At 44.1% G+C, this 19,099-nt stretch overlaps 1 protein-coding gene across 4 annotated transcripts in view; it reads right to left on the bottom strand.

The window, feature by feature from the left end:
• Window positions 1-19,099, bottom strand: part of DLC1 (DLC1 Rho GTPase activating protein) — a 264,415-nt gene that overhangs the window by 132,122 nt on the left and 113,194 nt on the right. The gene's annotated exons all lie outside the window — the stretch shown is intronic.

The following is a 19,099-nucleotide window of genomic DNA, read 5'->3' on the forward strand; positions in this document are numbered from 1 at the left end:
CAGCCATATGCAATCCCGCCTTCAACTACTGTTTGCGCCTGCAAAAGTTTTGGGGTGGCCACACTTCTTCATTTCTATTACAGTGGTACCTTGGGATAAGAACTTAATTCGTTCTGGAGGTCCGTTCTTAACCCGAAACTGTTCTTAACCTGAGGTACCACTTTAGCTAATGGGGCCTCCCGCTGCCGCCACACCGCTACTGCGCGATTTCTGTTCTCATCCTGAAGCAAAATTCTTAACCCGAGGTACTATTTCTGGGTTAGTGGAGTCTGTAACCTGAAGCGTATGTAACGTGAAGCGTCTGTAACCCGAGGTACCACTGTATTTCTATTTATTAAAGTTATATCCAGTGCTGCTTTTTTTTTTTTTTTTTTGAAAAAAGGGTGGAGGAACTCACCACAAAGTTAGTTAGTTACAGTGGTACCTCGGGTTACATACGCTTCAGGTTACAGACTCCTCTAATCCAGAAGTAGTACCTCAGGTTAAGAACTTTGCTTCAGGATGAGAACAGAAATCACGTGGCAGTGGCGCAGCAGCAGTGGGAGGCCCTATTAGCTAAAGTGGTGCTTCAGGTTAAGAACAGTTTCAGGTTAAGAACAGACCTCCAGAATGAATTAAGTACTTAACCCAAGGTACCACTGTAGTTAGTTAGTTTATTGCAGGCTCAGTCACACTGCCACCTCCTGCCCCAGGGCAGTGGTTAAATGTAAGATGTCATGAATTAACTCAAGCAGACAATAATTACAGATATACGTGGATTTTTGGTTCAGGCACTGGGTGTATATTCATTCCAGCCCCAACCAGGCCCCCCAATAAAATTATTTAATTTTAAAAAGGTAAGGGAACCCCCTGCTAAAAAAACCCCAAAACACCCTGGTTATATCCATCCCTTCCTTTCTGAGGTTGGACAAAAATACCACCAAGGTTCCTTCCAGCTTTAGAATTCTATGATTCTATTGGGATATATTTATTTCTATTGATTACATTTATATCCTCAATTTCCTCCGAGGTAGCTCAAGGTGGCATGCATACTTCTCTTTCTTCGTCTTCCCATTTTATCCTCACAGCAGCCATGTGAGGTAGGCCAGGCTGAGAGGTAGGGACTGGCCAAGGTCACCCAGTGGGGATTGGAACCCTGGTCTCCCAGGTCATAGTCCAGTACTCTAACCACTACACCACACTGGTATACTAGATGCACCAAAGGTCCGCTGAAGTATAGGGCACCTTTGCTATGGTCACTATGGACTGATTTATTATAGATGTGGGTGTTGTAGGCTGAAATGATGGCGTGAATTTGCCCATCTGTGGAAGCCCTAGATCTAGGGTTCGTGGGGAAGATTAGTGGAGAGGGTGGGTGCTCTGCACATGCTCAAAGGCTTTCCCCTCATTATTATTACTTCACAGATCCCAGGGTCAAACTCCATCTCTGAGCAAGCCAAGTTTCACCTATCAACCAAGGGACTGAAACAGAAAGGGCCATCTCTACTTGCAGTTGACACAAAGAATGGGCCTTATTTTGTGACAAACATGTAGTTTAAGGGAGTGGGAAGGGAGACAGACTGGGAGGCAGAATATAAGTTCTGTGAGTGTACATATGCTCCAAATTTCCCTCCTTTGTTTAAAAATCCAATTAATTTATTTTCTTTTTCTTTTGGTGGGGAGAAACTTCGATGTGATTTGTCAGGATTATCTCACCAGTCAGAAAACAAAATCTTATTTTCCCCTTAGCCTGGAAGGATTTTTTAAAAGCATTCTGAGCAAAACTGCATTTTTAATAAGCTTGCTAGCAAGCAAGCAAACTCACAGATGCAAAGTGGCCTTTCTGCTGCCCAGACAGTGAACCACAAGAGCAATATCCTAGTTACAGATGTCGCCTGCAATCCCTGATGACTCCATTGAGACAAAAGATAGAGTCAAGTCTCTTGTCTTTGCAGCCTAATGAAAGTGCCTTTGCTTGCTTACCCTGTGGAAATAATTCAAAAAAATAGTGCATCTCTCCAAAGGCAATATAATCCAATCACTCACTTTGATATAGCGGTAAAATGGATATGCCATCCATTGCTGCACATCAAGGCTTGATTATATTAGAGCCAAACCTGATATGCTACAGGGATCTACAAAGGAGATTGTATTAATATTGGTGCAGGTGGGGGGATTTTCAGTTCTGGCCAACATCCCTTCTTCCTTCTCTCCCGCTCCCATATCATTTTCCCGAATGAAGTCGTTCTCCAAAAGCTGTTGTTTGTCCTTCCGGCGAAAACATATATCTCACTAAAGCAGCATTTAAAAACTTTCCTTTCAGTAAATATCATTCATTGGCTACCAATGCCTAAACTACACGTGGAATTTTAAAGGGTTCTGAATGAATAAAGTAAACAGTTGAGTACCATGAAAAGATGGCTTCAGTTGCTCTTCTGTCACTCAGGATTGTTGTTCTTTAGTCGTTTAGTCGTGTTCGACTCCTCGTGACCCCATGGACCAGAGCACGCCAGGCACTGCTGTCTTCCAGTGCCTCCCGCAGTCTGGTCAAACTCATGCTGGTAGCTTCGAGAACACTGTCCAACCATCTCGTCCTCTGTCGTCCCCTTCTCCTTGTGCCCTCAATCTTTCCCAACATCAGGGCCTTTTCCAGGGAATCTTCTCTTCTCATGAGGTGGCCAAAGTACTGGAGCCTCAGCATCACGATCTGTCCTTCCAGTGAGCACTCAGGGCTGATTTCCTTAAGAATGGGGTCTATGGGGTTCTCAAGAGTCTCTTCCAACACCATAATTCAAAAGCATCAATTCTTCAGCGATCAGCCTTCTTTATGGTCCAGCTCTCACTTCCTTACATCACTACTGGGAAAACGAGTAGTCATGCAGGATAGCGAACCACAAAAACAGGAGCAAGGAAACTCAGGTGTGGGGGCAAAATGTGGCCCTCAAGGCTTCTCCGTTGGGCCCTCTGAATTTTACCCAGGCCACACCCCTCACAGGTCCTTCTTGAGAAGGTTTTCTGTTTTGCATGGCTGGATTGTGGCCTTAAATTCTGACAACACTTTTTGGTTGCCTATGTTATAAAAAAGCCCCTGCTCCTTTATCCCTTATGGGGTATCCAAGAGCCCTTATGTAGAGTCCTTACGTAGGTTCTCTATCGGTAGGAGAAAATAACAGAGGCCAACCAGAGAATATTGAGAAGCAAAGCAGCTAGTAAGCCTGATCTTTATTAAACTGTTGCAACAGTTTAGCAGGAGGAGACCCGGAACAATGGTGTGCAAGCCCTTATACAGACTTATGAAGTTGCTCACTCTGTATCCAGAGACCCCCCCCAAAAAAACATCATACATACATCACAGAAGGAGGTGGGCTACAGCAGAAATACATTGCAGGAGGCGGTCTACAGCAGAAATCCTGTTTGCCAGGATCACTGATTGCTTGGCCTGGGCAGCCTGGCCATTCTTTTGTGATGGTAAATACTTTAATTCCTGAATCCAGGTCACAGGCTCACCCTATTTACCCACACAAGTACACCCTTAAGACAGGTAAGCAAAAGACAACGGCGAGGCTTTCCCTTTTCCTTCCTCCTTGCAGAGAAATATTTGAGGCCACTGGGAAAGTCAAAATGACTTCAGGATTGTTCTCCTGTACTATTTTAGACACATGGTTTATATACTTACATATGCGTTTGCCTTGTAAATTCATGAACATTATTTTATATTTGGGACCTTATAATTCTTATAACACCTAGAGGGAGGACAGAGAGGAGTATGCAGTTTCGCAACATATCACAAGTCAGGGTCATAAAGGACCTTCATGTCAACAGGCAAATTTTACACATGTTTACTCTATTGATCAGGTCCCAGGTACAGTTTGCACTGACAATAAATGGCAGCAATCGTTAAAATAGTATACTGTAGTTCTATGGTGTTTTTAAAACTATTTTTAAAGTGGGTGCAGAAATACCCACGTTGTATCTATAGTATTCTATGAATTTTGGTTTCCCTGTTTTTCATTTTTCCGATCTTAAGTTCACTACCCATTTTCACATTGGTTTGCAATTTTTGTTGCAAAAATTTGTTGCAAAAGTCCTCATTAAAATTCTACGGCATTTTAGTGTGAATTTCTCCCAATATACACATTATTGCACACGTGTTTTCCTAATATACACATTATACAAAGCAATTTCCCCTAATATGATGCATTTTTACACTTTGCTTTCTGTAAAACATACATTTTAAGGCACACTTTCCCCTAGTATATGCATTGCCCTACCGTTACTAGGCTAGAGAACTGAACTGCAAAATTCTGAGAGGCGTGAATTTTGAAGATTCGCTTTTAAATGCAAATTGAATCAAATTTATTCCTCATCTCAAATTACAACAGATAGAGGTTCTCCACTCTAGCAGGCAGAAAGAATCATGCAGCAGAAAGGGAATATACTGCTGTTACTAAGCATCTATTCCCACAGCCAGCTGCAAAGGTGTGGGGTGGGCGGTTATTCATCCACCAAAATCCAGTCCAGCAAGTTGCAAACAGAAATCAGGTGGGTTGAAGAAAAATACCTGCATAGCTTGTAGCTCTGCCAGGCAACTTAAGTACAGCTTATATAATATAGATCTTCCGGCTAGGAAATAACGTGAGATGTATTTTGCCATGCCACAGAAAAAAAGTTCAGCTGCCCCTCCCTGCCCCTCTGAAAATGCCTCGGAGCAGCAGTAAAAAGTTCCTTTTAACTGTTTGGTTTCCCAGTTAACACTGAAGCAAAGCATACAAACATACAGTCCTAAGATATTTTCAGGTCTCATTGATAGAGGTCTGTTTTTCCTTTCTTCCTGCCCATAGATTTCCAGTGAAAAGATCCTCAATATAACAAAAATACGTATGTTTTAAAGTGCAAGACAGAACACACAGTCTGCTTTCTCTGAGCAGCCCCACTTTAGAAGCCCTCGTAGTAAAGGAAAGTATTTATGACACTCCATTCTTCCCGTTCCTGTTGAAGCAATGCGCTCGCCATGTAAGGAATGCGCACACATCCTTGGGCATCTGAATCCTTGAGTATCACGTGAGTCCTCCGCATGCTGCACACTCCGAGTTTTTATTTTCCGTACCCACCCATTCATGTGCAAACACCAGAGATTGTCGGTTTCTTTACTACTGAATGCGAATCATTATAATTAACTTTACAGAAAAACAATGCTGGGGTTATCCCATTAGCAGCATTTTGCGGTGGGCCTCGAGACTGCTGCAAGCTGTGGTTGTTTGTTTTCTTTCTCTTTCAAAGTCATTTCTGTCTCCAGACTGCCACACTCATCCTGGCAAAATGCTCAGACCCAATTCACTCCACGCATTCCACCTGGGCAGATTTTGATACGTATAATTGCCTTTTCTTCTCTGCTAAACCCCAAATGGTAGATAGATGTCAGAGCCAAAGAGCACTTCAGTTCGTGCTATTTTGAAATGGCACCACCATCCCCTGCTCCAAATGTGCCAGAAGAAAGCCTCCATCACTTTCTATACTCTATGCTATCAACCGCATATTCCACAGTGCTAGTTCAATACATTGCCAAAGCGAAAGATTAGTGTCAATTATTTTATTTTTTTGCAAAGAAACCCCATTGAAAGAAGCCTGTTGTCTAAGTGCTCTGCTGGATTGCTGCCTAATTTCGATAGACGGGCTGAATGATTTACATGGCAAGATGGTCCTATCTCTTTGCACTGCAGCTGAAAAGGAAGGCGAAACTGCCGCAAGGCCGCCATCACAAAAACACAAACCAAACATTCCCGACAAACCTCGAACTCTTTATAAAGGCCAGTCAGGTTGTCCTGCCGATTTCCTTCATGCCTGGCTCACCGGTGGCCTCACCTGCTGCTCTCATGTAATTAGTCTTAAGCCATCCTCAAACAATTAGAAGCGCTTAGCTTTGCCCAAATTGCTGGCAGTCGCTTTTGAAGTTGTGTGTATTAATGAGAGGAAATGGGACATTTATTGAAAACTGGTGCTGCAGCTTAAAACAGGGTCCTTGAAACAGGAAGGAAGTTATTAAACCTTCATTCATTTAAGCCATGTGTGGCGGAGACGGCTTCAGTGGAATTGGAGTGCGTTCACCTACAAAAGCAGCGTTAAAACAGAGCCGGGTGGCTGAGTTTCAGCCAAGGTGTATTGTTTCATTGGGACTTCAGTGGGACTTCCCACAAGCCACACAGCTCAGTCCCAAAGAGGTTTCAAGTAGGGTCATGCTCTTTCCCTTCCACCACCTCATCACCACTTTTCTAAAGATCCCAAGCCACCTCTTTCCAAGGGGAAAAGGAAATACTCCCCCCCCCCTTCAAACCCAGCAGAGGATTGGCCCAGCACTGGCTGTAAGCTATAATACCAAAACCAGACCCCCCAAGTGTCCCTATTTTCCAGGGACAGTTCCAGATGTACACAAGCTGTCCCACTTTCTGATTTGATCCGGGAATGTCCCACTTTACCTTAGGGTGTCCCTGTTTTCATGGGAAAAATGTTGGAGGGTATTGAATAATGCGACCCGTCCCCCGAAGCCAAGGATAAAAGTAACTATGCAACCTTCAGAAGACATCTGAAGGCAGCCATGTACAGTGGTACCTCGGGTTACATACACTTTGGGTTACAGACTCCGCTTTCCCAGAAATAGTAACTCGGGTTAAGAACTTTGCTTCAGGATGAGAACAGAAATCATGCTCCGGCAGTGCAGCGGCAGCAGGAGGCCCCATTAGCTAAAGTGGTGCTTCAGGTTAAGAACAATTTCAGGTTAAGAATGGACCTCCGGAACAAATTAAGTACTTAACCTGAGGTACCACTGTAGAGGGAAGTTTTAAATGTTTAATGTCACTGAGAGATATTGTGTACATTAGGCAATATAGACATGATCGTAAACAAACAAATAAAAACTATTTTTGCATTCTCCAAGCAGCATGAGCTTACAAAACTGTGCATCAATTTCATTCAAAGAGCAAAACTGTTACAATAACTGTAAGAGTGCTGAAATCACTTTGTTGCAAATAGCTTCATTGAGCAGTTTGCAAAATACTGTATATGCATAGAACTGAGAAAGCACAAACTAAGCTGTCTAGAGGGATTGCACACATTCTGTGTCTGAGTTAGGTTATACAAACATGCTCTAGTTTTTCAGCCAAAACTTATGCTAACTGCTTATGGAAAACAAATTCCAAAAGCTAATTTTTCTCATGGTAAACAACGTGTTTTCCCACTTTCAAGTAAGGTTAGCATAGCAAAGATCCACACTGAGCCATTTAAGAGTCAGAGGCAATTATCCTAAAACGAATACAGTGATTATCACATCAGCTAGAAAATGTACTTCTACCCACAATAAAGTGATTATGAGCAATGCTATACCCAGCACCAACTGAACATATCCATGCAGTGTTTGCATGAAGAAAAATGCAGACTGATTTAAAGGTTTTCAATTTCCTACAATGAAAGTTCTTTCATGAAGGAAAGAGAGAGATTAAAATGGCATGCGTGGTGATCATACATGATCTATGTCCTCATGTATTTTTCAGTATAGAAGTGGTTTCTGTTTTAGGATTTTGTGGTGCATCCGCACTGGAGTTTGATATGGTTTTGAAGCTGTTTGTGTCTCTAGTTTTGTTTTGTTTTTTTGCACTGTGTCCTCATGATGGCCTTCTTATCCAAGTGGTAAAGGTAAAGGGTAAAGGGACCTCTGACCATTAGGTCCAGTCGCGCACAACTCTGGGGTTGCGGAGCTCATCTCGCTTTACTGGCCGAGGCAGCCAGCATACAGCTTCTGTGTTATGTGGCCAGCATGACTAAGCCGCTTCTGGTGAACAAGAGCAGTGCACGGAAACACCGTTTACCTTCCTGCCAGAGTGGTACCTATTTATCTACTTGCACTTTGATGTGCTTTTGAACTGCTAGGTTGGCAGGAGCAGGACCGAGCAATGGGAGCTCACCCTGTCGCGGGGATTTGAATTGCCAACATTCTGATCGGCAAGCCCTAGGCTCTGTGGTTTAACCCACAGCGCCACCCACGTCCAAGTGGTACCCCATGCTAAATTCATATTTTCCAATCCGATAAGGGATACAAATGTATGTGTTACTCAACTGTGGATGTACTGAAGTGCATTGTGTGGGCGAGTTTTTCTACATGGGCAGTGACGTTTCGCTGAGTGGCTGTTTTATTCTTCATCAGCTAAAAGGAAAGGATGCAGCCTGCCTTTTTTCCACTGGGTGTTGCTGAAGGAATCTTCATGGTATTTCTGTTGTTAAAACAGTGCTTTTGTACAGAGCTGCGTTTGCACAAAACAGCTGTATTAAAAAGAAAAACAACATTTGCCATGCAGGGTAGGTGAGCTGCACACATGGAAACAGCAGCTCACCTACACATTCACACCTTCCAACATTTCTCAGATGAAAATATGGATGTCCTATTCCATCATAAAATTTATTACTACTACTACTACTACTACTACTACTACTACTACTACTACTATTATTATTATTATTGTCAGGGTTGCTTCAAGATCCTAGCTCACAGAGGATCACGCTAGCCAACGGTCAGTAAGTAAAAATCTTTATTGAGTTACAGTTTCCATTCTCAAGCTGCTGCGTGCAACTCTACGTCTAGTAGCTAGACCGGCGAAGCTCCGTCTGAATCTCCGCCCCTCGTACACCAACTTAATATCCTAGCCCTGCTCCACCTTTTCCGCCTGACTGTTCTTCTCTGGGTCCCTCTGCCCCCCTGGGTCTCTTCCTTCCGGGATTCTTCTGACGCTGACCCCCCGGACCCTCCTGTCTCCTTGCGCCGGGCTTTGGGACCTGGCTCCTTTCCGGGCTGCCTACTGCGCCGCCTTCCTGTGCATTTGAACTTGGCGCGGCGCGCCCAACCTTCCACCTTCCGTCTAACCGTCTCTTCGCTCCCAGATGGAGGTGTGGCCACTCCTGACTCGTGCCCTCCCTCCTGTTGTGAGCTGCCAGCGCTTGCCCCCTGGCTCCCTTCCTCTTCCCTGTTCTCTGGCGGTGACGCTGGTCCCGATCTCCAACTGCTCTCCTCTGAGTCCCCTCTGGCTCTATCTTCCTGGGGTGCCCCCCTAAACTCCCCCCTTGCCCTGGCCACTGGTGCTCCTTTCTGTGAATCTTCCGATTCACTGGAAAGACTCGGAGATCTCGGGTCGTCGTCATCACTCATCTTTTCTTCTGCCTCCTCCCCTTCGCTCTCTGTTTCCTCCCTTGCCCTTGCCTCTGCTCCCTGAACCCCTGACAAATTATTATTATTATTATTATTATTATTATTATTATTATTATTATTATATCCCACTCGTGTGACTGATGCACCATCCATGGGCTAGTGGAAATAACAGAGACTTAGAATAAAAAAAAACTCCAGGCACAGGAATATTTTTTGAGTGATCAGAAAAGAGTTCACAGCCCTTTCACATATAAAAAAATCCACTCCTGGTTACTCTAAGCATTCTTCATTTCGGTTCTATAGTTTAGGACAAGCACCGTGAGTCCCTTTGTTGATGCTCATGGGCGTCAGGAAACTGTAGAATCAGATCCACGACTGGCTTATCTGGTGGGTGAGAGCTGCACAATTGTCCAACAGCAATTGTTGTTTTCTGCTACATATGGAAGGGACAGATTGGGGTTGTGCAAGTGCACTGGTGTGAGTGCCAGATTGACTCTGTAGGAAGGATGACCCAGAGTCTCCAGCTTTATTGCTTGAGTGTTTTCTGTCTACTGCTAGGAATATATTTCATCCTGCATAGTTCTGCTATATGGTTTTCCCAGTAGTGATGTATGGAAGTGAGAGCTGGACCATAAAGAAGGCTGATCGCCGAAGAATTGATGCTTTTGAATTATGGTGCTAGAGGAGACTCTTGAGAGTCCCATGGACTGCAAGAAGATCAAACCTATCCGTTCTGAAGGAAATCAGCCCTGAGTGCTCACTGGAAGGACAGATCCTGAAGGCTCCAAGACTTTGACCATCTCGTGAGAAGAGAAGACTCCCTGGAAAAGACCCTGATGTTGGGAAAGATTGAGGGCCCAAGGAGAAGGGGGCGACAGAGGACAAGATGGTTGGACAGTGTTCTCGAAGCTACCAGCATGAGTTTGACCAAACTGCAGGAGGCAGTGGAAGACAGGAGTGCCTGGCGTGCTCTGGTCCATGAGGTCACGAAGAGTCAGACTCGACTAAACGACTAAACAACAACAACAACATAGTTCTGCCCACTGTATGGGGGAAACAGAGGTATAATATCTGGGATGATCCTGCTCCAGAGCAGTTGGCTAGGGAAGACCAGAGCTCCCAGGTCCGATCTCTGCAACACCCAATTTAAATAAAAGCAGAAGTGTGAGAGGGGTGATATTTTAATCATATGTATTCTATTAGATTTTTGCAGGTAGGGTTATCAGTGTGGGTTACCCTGAAGCAAAACCTGAGCATCCTCTTAGATTTGAGCAAAGAGTGTTTACAGCTTGTAAAATGCAAGCAATGCGTCTGCATGAGAGCTAAAATGGGCAATAAATCTAGGTGGTGGCTGAGATTACTCATCTGGATTCCCCCAGGGGGAGGTAGCAAGGTGTTTATAGGTGTATATGTATGGAAATAAAGGACAGACTGTGATTTGAATGAGATGATGAGAGACAAAGAGCCAGGTTTGAGCTCTGGAAGGATCTTAGGGTGCTGGCTGTCTCCCTAGAGAAGCGTAGACTTTGGCCTCCTTTTGAGGGTGCTTAAACTGTGTCCCTGGGACGCGGGTGGCACTGTGGGTTAAACCACAGAGCCAAGACTTGCTGATGAGAAGGTCGGTGGTTCGAATCCCCACAATGGGGTGAACTCCCGTTGCTCGGTCCCTGCTCCTGCCAAACACACCTGGTGAATGGGTAGCGGTCCTGCTGATGGGTAGATGCTGAACCAAAAACAAATCCCTGTGTTGCAATAAGAACCAATCACAACAATATAAACACAACACGTAGGCTAATAGTTAGTAGAGAATATATAATAGAATAATGATATCATTCAAATTATAGGAATAATCCAATACTACTGTGAGTTAAACCACAGAGCCTTGGCCTTGCCGATCAGAAGGCTGGCGGTTCGAATCCCTGCGATGGGATTTACTCCTTAGCCTTTTCTTCTCCTGAACACATCCTGCAAGGCAAGGAGATGAGTGTATGCTTATATATCCCTTGTATGCATGCTATATCCTTTGTGACATACACCAGTTTTTATTTTGTGGATTCCGAGAGCCCCATTCCTGCGGTGCCCACTGTTATGGCAGGATGAAATAGCTGCAGCGAAAATACTGAGCATTCCGCCTGAAGGGGGGAAAATGTGGCTGGGCACCCCGAGCATAAATGAAGCCACACCTAGATTTCACTGTGCGCTTTCAGGCTCTTCAATACCACAAAGATGTCAACAAGTTAGAAGGAATTCAGATAAGAGCAGCATAAATGATTTAAAAGCTGAAAGGTTTGATTTACTAGGGAGCATTAACCCAGCAAAATATGCCCAGCTTTGCCAAATGACAGCTAATGGAGTTGAGGCAGAGGAGGAATGATAAGCGTCTACAAGCATTTTGAAGACTACCCTGCCTCCAAAAAAGAAAAAAAGAAAAAGAAAACCAGTGCACAGAATTAGATTACTTAAGGTGATGCAAAGGAGAGGAAAAATGAGGTGAAAGAAAATAGAAATAAATCCAAACTGAATGGTGGAAGGGGGAGAGAGGGCTGACAAATGAAATATTACCTGGCTGAGAAACTTAGGCTGCATACACACAATACATTTAAAACACATTTAAGGCATGCCCCCTACTGAGAATCCTGGGAAATGTAGTTTAAGGGTGCTGGGAGCTGCAGCTCTGTGACCAGCAAACTATGATACCCAGCATTCTTTGGGAGAAATGGGCCTTAAATGTATGGTGTGTATGCAAAGACATGAACCTGCTTAAAGAAGAGTTGTATGGTAGAAAGAGAAAACAGGCCAATAAACAGGATACGAGAAATGTAAGGAGCAAAATGTGAAAATGGTTGTTGTTTAGTCATTTAGTCGTGTCCGACTCTTCACGACCCCATGGACCAGAGCACGCCAGGCACTCCTGTCTTCCACTGCCTCCCGCAGTTTGGTCAAACTCATGTTGGTAGCTTCGAGAACACTGTCCAACCATCTCGTCCTCTGTCGTCCCCTTCTCCTTGTGCCCTCCATCTTTCCCAACATCAGGGTCTTTTCCAGGGAGTCTTCTCTTCTCATGAGGTGGCTAAAGTATTGGAGCCTCAGCTTCAGGACCTGTCCTTCCAGTGAGCACTCAGGGCTGATTTCCTTCAGAATGGATAGATCTGATCTTCTTGCAGTCCATGGGACTCTCAAGAGTCTCCTCCAGCAACATAATTCAAAAGCATGTGAAAATGGTAGAAACAAGCAAACAGAGAAGAGCCCTGCTGGATCAAGCCAAAAGTGGGATGGGGCATGGCAGGACCGGGGGGCGGGGGGCGGGGGCTTATCATACTCTGTCAACATGCAGATGGGCTAGGAACAGAACCTCCATGCACAATGGCTGCCACCTGTACCGCTCTCCACCCAATGATCTCAGGGTGGTTCATAACATAAAAATACAGGATAAAAGCACAAAATGAACAGTTAAAGCAAAAGCAAAGCAAAGCAAAGCAAAACAAAAACCTCCTCCCACAAGCACATTTAAAAGGCTTAATTAGCCAAAGGCATGGTTGAAGAGGGATGTTTTTGCCTGGCACTTAAAGATGTATAATGAAGGCACCAGGCAAGCCTCCCTGGGGAGAGCATTCCACACACAGGGAGCCACTGTAGAAAAGGCCCTTTTTGTGTTGCCACCCTCTGGACCTCAGGGAGAGGGCACACAATGAAGAGCCTCAGATGATGATTGCAGAGTCTGGGTTGGTTTATATGGGGAGAGGCAGCCCTTGAGGTTTTGCAGTCCCAAGCCGTTTAAGGTTACCCTGAGGCAGAGCAGAATAAAAACAGTACTCTAAGAAAGACAGGCACTGGCATCAATGCTATGAGCCCACTGCAATTGGTATATTAAAGCACACGTCCAGTGACTGTGTGTTGTGGCCTACAGAACGCTCTGGAAACCATACATTGGTGCCTAACTGCTGAAGCGAGGTGGACATGGACCTGAACAGCACCTGCACAATCCAGGCAGTGTTTGAAACTCCCATTGTTCCAGGCGCATTTTGCGACAAGTAATTTCATTTGTGTGAGCATTTTCTGAGCTCTGAGCCTAAGATTTCAAATTAAAACTGCAGAGTGGAAAGAAAGGAGGACCTTTTTCTGCCTCCCCACTTCCAGCTATCCTCTGAAGACTGGAGAAGAGACCTTCTTAAGAATATTAGGGGGGTGGGCAGGGGAAGGACTAGATGATGTGAAAAATAAACACAATATTTTCAATTTCGTTGTTCTGTATGGGACAATGACAAGAAAGATTATCATATTGTATCATAGATTATCGTATCATATAGCTGCAGTTCATTCATTTTCAGCTTTGTATTCTTGTTATAAAAAAGCATGCCTAGACATTCCATTGTTGCACTCATGACCTAGGTTTAAGGTGTCATTTAGCTCCTAGCTTTCATATCTCACTTTCTAACACTGGATCCAGGCAATCTAGCAGCTTTGCAAGGAAGACATATATAGTACGTAGAGTTTGCCTGGAAGAATTTACACAAGTCTGGTGTAAACAGATACTCCATATGTTGAGAGAAACAACGAAATGTGGTGTGGAGAGGGGTGGCGGCTGACAGGAGGGAGCAAACACGATTGGCTAGCAGAGAAATTAAGATACATTTCAGATAGGCTGAAGCAACTCATCCCTTGTCTAAATCTTATCAAATGGTTAGGCTCTAGAGACATAAATCATCAGGCTGGAAGGGATGACAGAGGTCAACGGCCACAGAGATGCAGATCTAGATTAAAGCGCAAGAGATGCTACTATCTTCCTAGAGCAACTTATTCCTCTGTTCATCAGTTATGGTCAAAGCTTATTTGAAAAATGATGTTAGCTATATCTATACTCCAGCATTCTAAGCCATATGTCTCTGAGGGAAACTGTTTCCCATTTTCTTTATAGCAGCCTTTATAATAGTTGAAATCTGTTGACATATTCCATTTAGCTGGTGCAACACAGTGGCTAAGAGGCTGTGCCTGGTACCAGGGAGACCCAAGAGCAAATCTCATCTCAGGCCTCAGGCAAGCCTTAATCTCTTATAGTTATAAAGTGAGGGTAAATAATATTTATTGGGGATAAATAATGTCTATGTATGCTGCTAGGTTGCTGTAAAAACCCCCACAACCACTCAGGTATATAGACAAATTCTCTCTCTCTCTCTCTCTCTCTCTCAATCAAGTGTTAAAAACAATACAGCATTAAAAATTAAAAACTTCCCTAAACGGCTGCCTTCAGATGTCTTTTAAAAATAGGATAGCTGCTTATTTCCTTGACATCTGATGGGAGGGCATTCCACAGGGTGGGTGCCGAGAAGGTCCTCTGCCTGGTTCCCTGTAACCTCACTTCTTGCAATGAGGGAAACACCAGAAGGCCCTCGGCGCTGGATCTCAGTGTCCAGGCTGAATGATGGGGGTGGAGACGCTCCTTCATGTATACAGGACCAAGGCCGTTTAGGGCTTTAAAGGTCAGTACCAACACTTGGTGTTTCCAACACCAGTTGGATTATCCAGTTATCTTCATGGTGCATACTTTGGTGTATTCCTTACAACAATTATTACACCTTTGCAGTTGATCAGGAACCAGAATTGTTTTGCAGGCTGCATTAATATTTCTCCAGTTGCCAAGGTGAAGCCCGATATTGAAATAGAGCCACATACACAATCTCTGGCTGCATTTTTTTGTAAATGTCAGAAAGTGCTGAGCAGATGACTGGTTCAGCTGGTGTTTTGGTGCAGTGTTTTGTTTCCTTTTCCTCCACTGAATGCATAATAGAAGGAAAAATAGCTAGAGGATGTACAGGACAACCCAGGTGAAGCTACCACCTGGACCTCTCTAGCACAAATCATTGTCCATTTTTGGTAAAAGGAGACCTTGGAACAACAGAAGCGATTCTTTGCTTAGACAATGAGGCTAAACAAAAACAAAATGTTTGTCTGGATTGGTTTCAGAAGAGCCCGATAGAATCTTTTAAGGAATTATTCTGGGATAGGACATTTGTGTTTCTTGCAGCTTTAGACAACCACATCTGTGGACACCATTCCCAGTGTGTGGTTTTATCCAGTGAGCATTGTAGAAGGGCAGCTCCACAATGTCCCTAGGCTGTTCACATTTTGTACAAATCCTCTTTGGTTCTAGTCAAGTCTTTGCTATGCTGTGTATCCATTTCAGTCTCTATTTTGAATGAGTACGCTATTGTTCAGCTCATAATAGTATGTCATAACAAAATCATTGTTTCTAGAAAGCGGAAAAGCACAAAAGAAGTAGGATTTTACACACAAACACACTGACAGTTATTGTGTGTGTGTGTGTGTGTGTGTGTGTGTGTGTGTGTATAGTCAACCACATGCATAGCTAAAACCTTTGCCACCACAAAGGTGAACAAGATGCACTTATTTACAGAACAATGGTAACACCCACACCATATATTCAATGTTCATTTAAAACATGCATCTTCTGCCAAACTGTAGTTTGTGAAAAATGCTGGGAATTATAGCTCTGTGAGGGGCAAACTGCAATTCCCATAATTATTTGGGGGCAAGCTATGTGCTTTAAATGTGTGGTATGGATGTGCTTATCATTATCTGTGTTAGAGAACAAAGATGTGATTTTTTTTTTTTACCTTTCAAAAGGAAATAAACATCTTAGCAAATTATTTATATCTTAATATTGGGAAACTACAGGTGATATGTCATGTCTCTTCACAAATGTAGTGACTTAACTTATATGGGACTATTTAAATTATTCACAATAATATTCTTTATCATTTTACAGGAATCCCTGCCTATGGATAGATCATCATCAGTTGTTAAAATTATGATTGTAAATAACTTTTTTAAAAAAACCCTACCTTGAAGGTAACTGCCTATATTAATATGATTTGCATCATATTTCACTGATGAATCTCAAAGGATGTCTCTCCTATTTCTGGAAAGGAAAGGGGGGAAGTTGTATCTCTCTAATTAGATTTAAACATTGGTAAGGAGGATAAGTAACAGAATCCCAGGAAATGAAATGATCATGCTATTTTTAGTTGCACTAGAGTGTACTTGGGCAACAAAATGTTTTCCTGTTAAGAAAACAGGACAGAGGTAAGGGAGTCATGGGAACTGGTGGAGAAAGCAACAAAAAGCATTCAAACCCAACACAGATGCAGTAAAGATTTTCCAGATGTGGAATTCTTTCCTGGGATCAAGAGAGCTAGCTTGGCTTACTTAAACGGTAACATTTAGCTTTGACCAAAAAAATAAATAAAAATAAAGTAAAAATACTCTCGCAGACTTTTAATCTATCTAAGTGTAATGGACTCTGTTCAGGTTTTATATTCCAGCTCGCTTTATGAAAACAAGCCTGCCATCTCAGCCCTGTGATTTCTTTTGTGTGGTATTCATTGCCTCATTAGAAATAATACTGTAGAGTACAGAGGAAATCTACCCCATTTAACAACTTTTTTCACAGCGAATACACTGCTTAGTGTTCTTCTCCACCCCACAAAGTGGAGGGCAAGGAAGGCAAGAGGCGGTGGTGGCGAGAACGGGGGACAAAACAAAAAAGGAATGGTGCAATGGAAGGACAGCTGAGGAAAAAAGCTCCCTGCAAGCGGCCAGTCCAGATCGCTGGCAAGAGTGACCTGTCCTCCCCACAGCAGCCCACTGGGTTGGGAGGAAGAGGGAGAGAGAAACGGGGAGGACCCTGTGGCGATCACACAGGGTCCCTGGACGTTTCACCGTCTCTTGATCCCTGTGCCACCACTTTATTTCTCGCTGCCACCATCCAGGCCCTACCTGGGACAATACTGAGTCCAGTCATGTTTAAATTGGAACATAAACTTCTATTTATTGCAGTTTAACAAGCGTGTGGTTTCATAAACAGCATTGGCCATTACAATAATGGGGTGCCTATCCAGACCTATAACTTCCGCTACCTGCTCTCACTCACTACACATCCTCTCAGATATTTACTTGTCTTCCTAGCGCCTAACTGTTCCTGACTCAGCTTATTTCGCTACACTAACTCGACTTACCCACAGACTCTATCCCAATTCACTCCCACACCAACCACCACACAACTCCCAATGAACTCTCCCTTCACCCCTCCCAGAGCTGGTTTTATAGTCCCTCTGACTCCACCCCCCTGGGTTCTGATTGGGTAACTTGTTTAACTATTTCACCTCCAGCACTCTCATATGTTAATGTCACAGATCCCACTTCTGGCTTTGCTTACTACCATCACACTTCACCCAACAGATTGCCTCTAATGCAATATGTCCGTCAACAGAAAAAAGGTGTCCCCCCCCCCATCTAAAGGGATCAGTAAAGAACAGCAGCACTTAAGGCAGGAAGCTCTGAGTATTATGATCTATGAGCCTGTATGCAACACTGCCCTTGCACCAGCATAGCAGACTTCTGACTATGCAATGGGATATCTCTTTCCGCTACTCCCCTGGATTCAACCCCCATCCCCCAAATCTGCCCAAGAGCGTTGGGAGAAGATTCTGGGTGTGTGGGGAAGGAAGGAGGAGGAAAACAAGCAAGTTATGTTACAGGAGCAGAGGCCCACAATATTTTTGTGTGAATTTCTGCTAGTAGTCACATTTTGTATGCAATGTTGCTTTATATGTACACTATTGCAAAGCAATTTTTTGTGTGATGTAAAACATGTTATTTTCACTAAAATATGCATTTTAAGGCACACGTTACACTAGGACATGCATTTTTATATACATTACTTGGCTGGAGAACTGCATTGCAAATTTCGAGAAGTGCAAATTCAGAAAGATAGCCGAGTTTCAGTTCTCATATGTGTTTCAGAAAGTGTGAATTAGGTAAGTTCTGAACTGAATTTCTACCCCTCTCTGATTGCTGGGCTCTTCTTTCCTTCATGCTCTGAATCTGGAGTTCATTAGAATCCAATATTATTTCCTTCCAATTTGATTGACATGCCATTTTTTGGAAAAGTTATCCACCTTTCCAGTGCTCCAGTCTCAGCTGCCAAATGCATACTTTTCTGGCATCTTTGACACACTCCAATTGCTCCAATTCTCAGCTAGGAGTTCCCATTGACATTTACTACTCAGAATAAAAAAACCACCAAGTAAGTGAAAGAGACAATTCTGCCAAACAGATATTTCAGGGGGAAATCTTGTACCGGCAAGCATTCACTCATGAAACTAGGCAATACTGAAAAGAACACAAACCCAGGGAGTTGAGAAAACTTTTAGGAGGGAGGGAGATCCAAAGGATCCTGCGAGCCTTTTCTCAGTCTTATAAAGCCACTTCCGACCTCGGGAGGAGGTGGTGTTGCGGGCATCACGCCCCCAACATGTGCGCGGAGGCCGGCTCACAGCCCCGCGCAATCTGGGAAATCCTTGGTCGCGTCATCCCAGAGCCAGCCAATCGGCTGGCCCAGGGGGTGTGGCTTGCCTCATTTAAGGCAAGTGCAGCTTTGGCTGCTCAGCTGCGTTGGTTTCCCACCTACCTGCCCTTCAAGGTTCCTCTTTAGACCTTGCTATGGACCTCGGTTGGTCGCCGCTAAGGGGCCTGGTAGGAATTTTTTCCACTTGGCAAATTGGCACCAGCCGTTTGGTTTTTCGCCTACCTCATAGCAAATCGTCACAACTTTCTCGGCTTTGGCGGTTAGGCGTTGGTATGGGTATTGTTATGTAGATGTATGGGGGGGAGCGCCATCATCCCCCCCGGATATTGAAGGGTAGTCCGCTAAAGGATTCCGGGGGGCATGGTCCCGTCCAAAGCTTATGGAAAACAGGGCCCAAGGCACCCCCCTGAGCAGTGACCCGGGGGAGGGCCTAGTTGATGTGCATCAGCAGGGCTCCCCTGCTGGTGTTAACCCTTCCCGGTCTTCAAGCAAGCAGGTTGAAGCCGGATAGTCGATAGGACCAATGCCTAAGCCACTACCGCTCA

This window comes from Podarcis muralis, chromosome 9, assembly GCF_964188315.1.
Source record: "Podarcis muralis chromosome 9, rPodMur119.hap1.1, whole genome shotgun sequence".
Lineage (NCBI taxonomy): Eukaryota > Metazoa > Chordata > Lepidosauria > Squamata > Lacertidae > Podarcis > Podarcis muralis.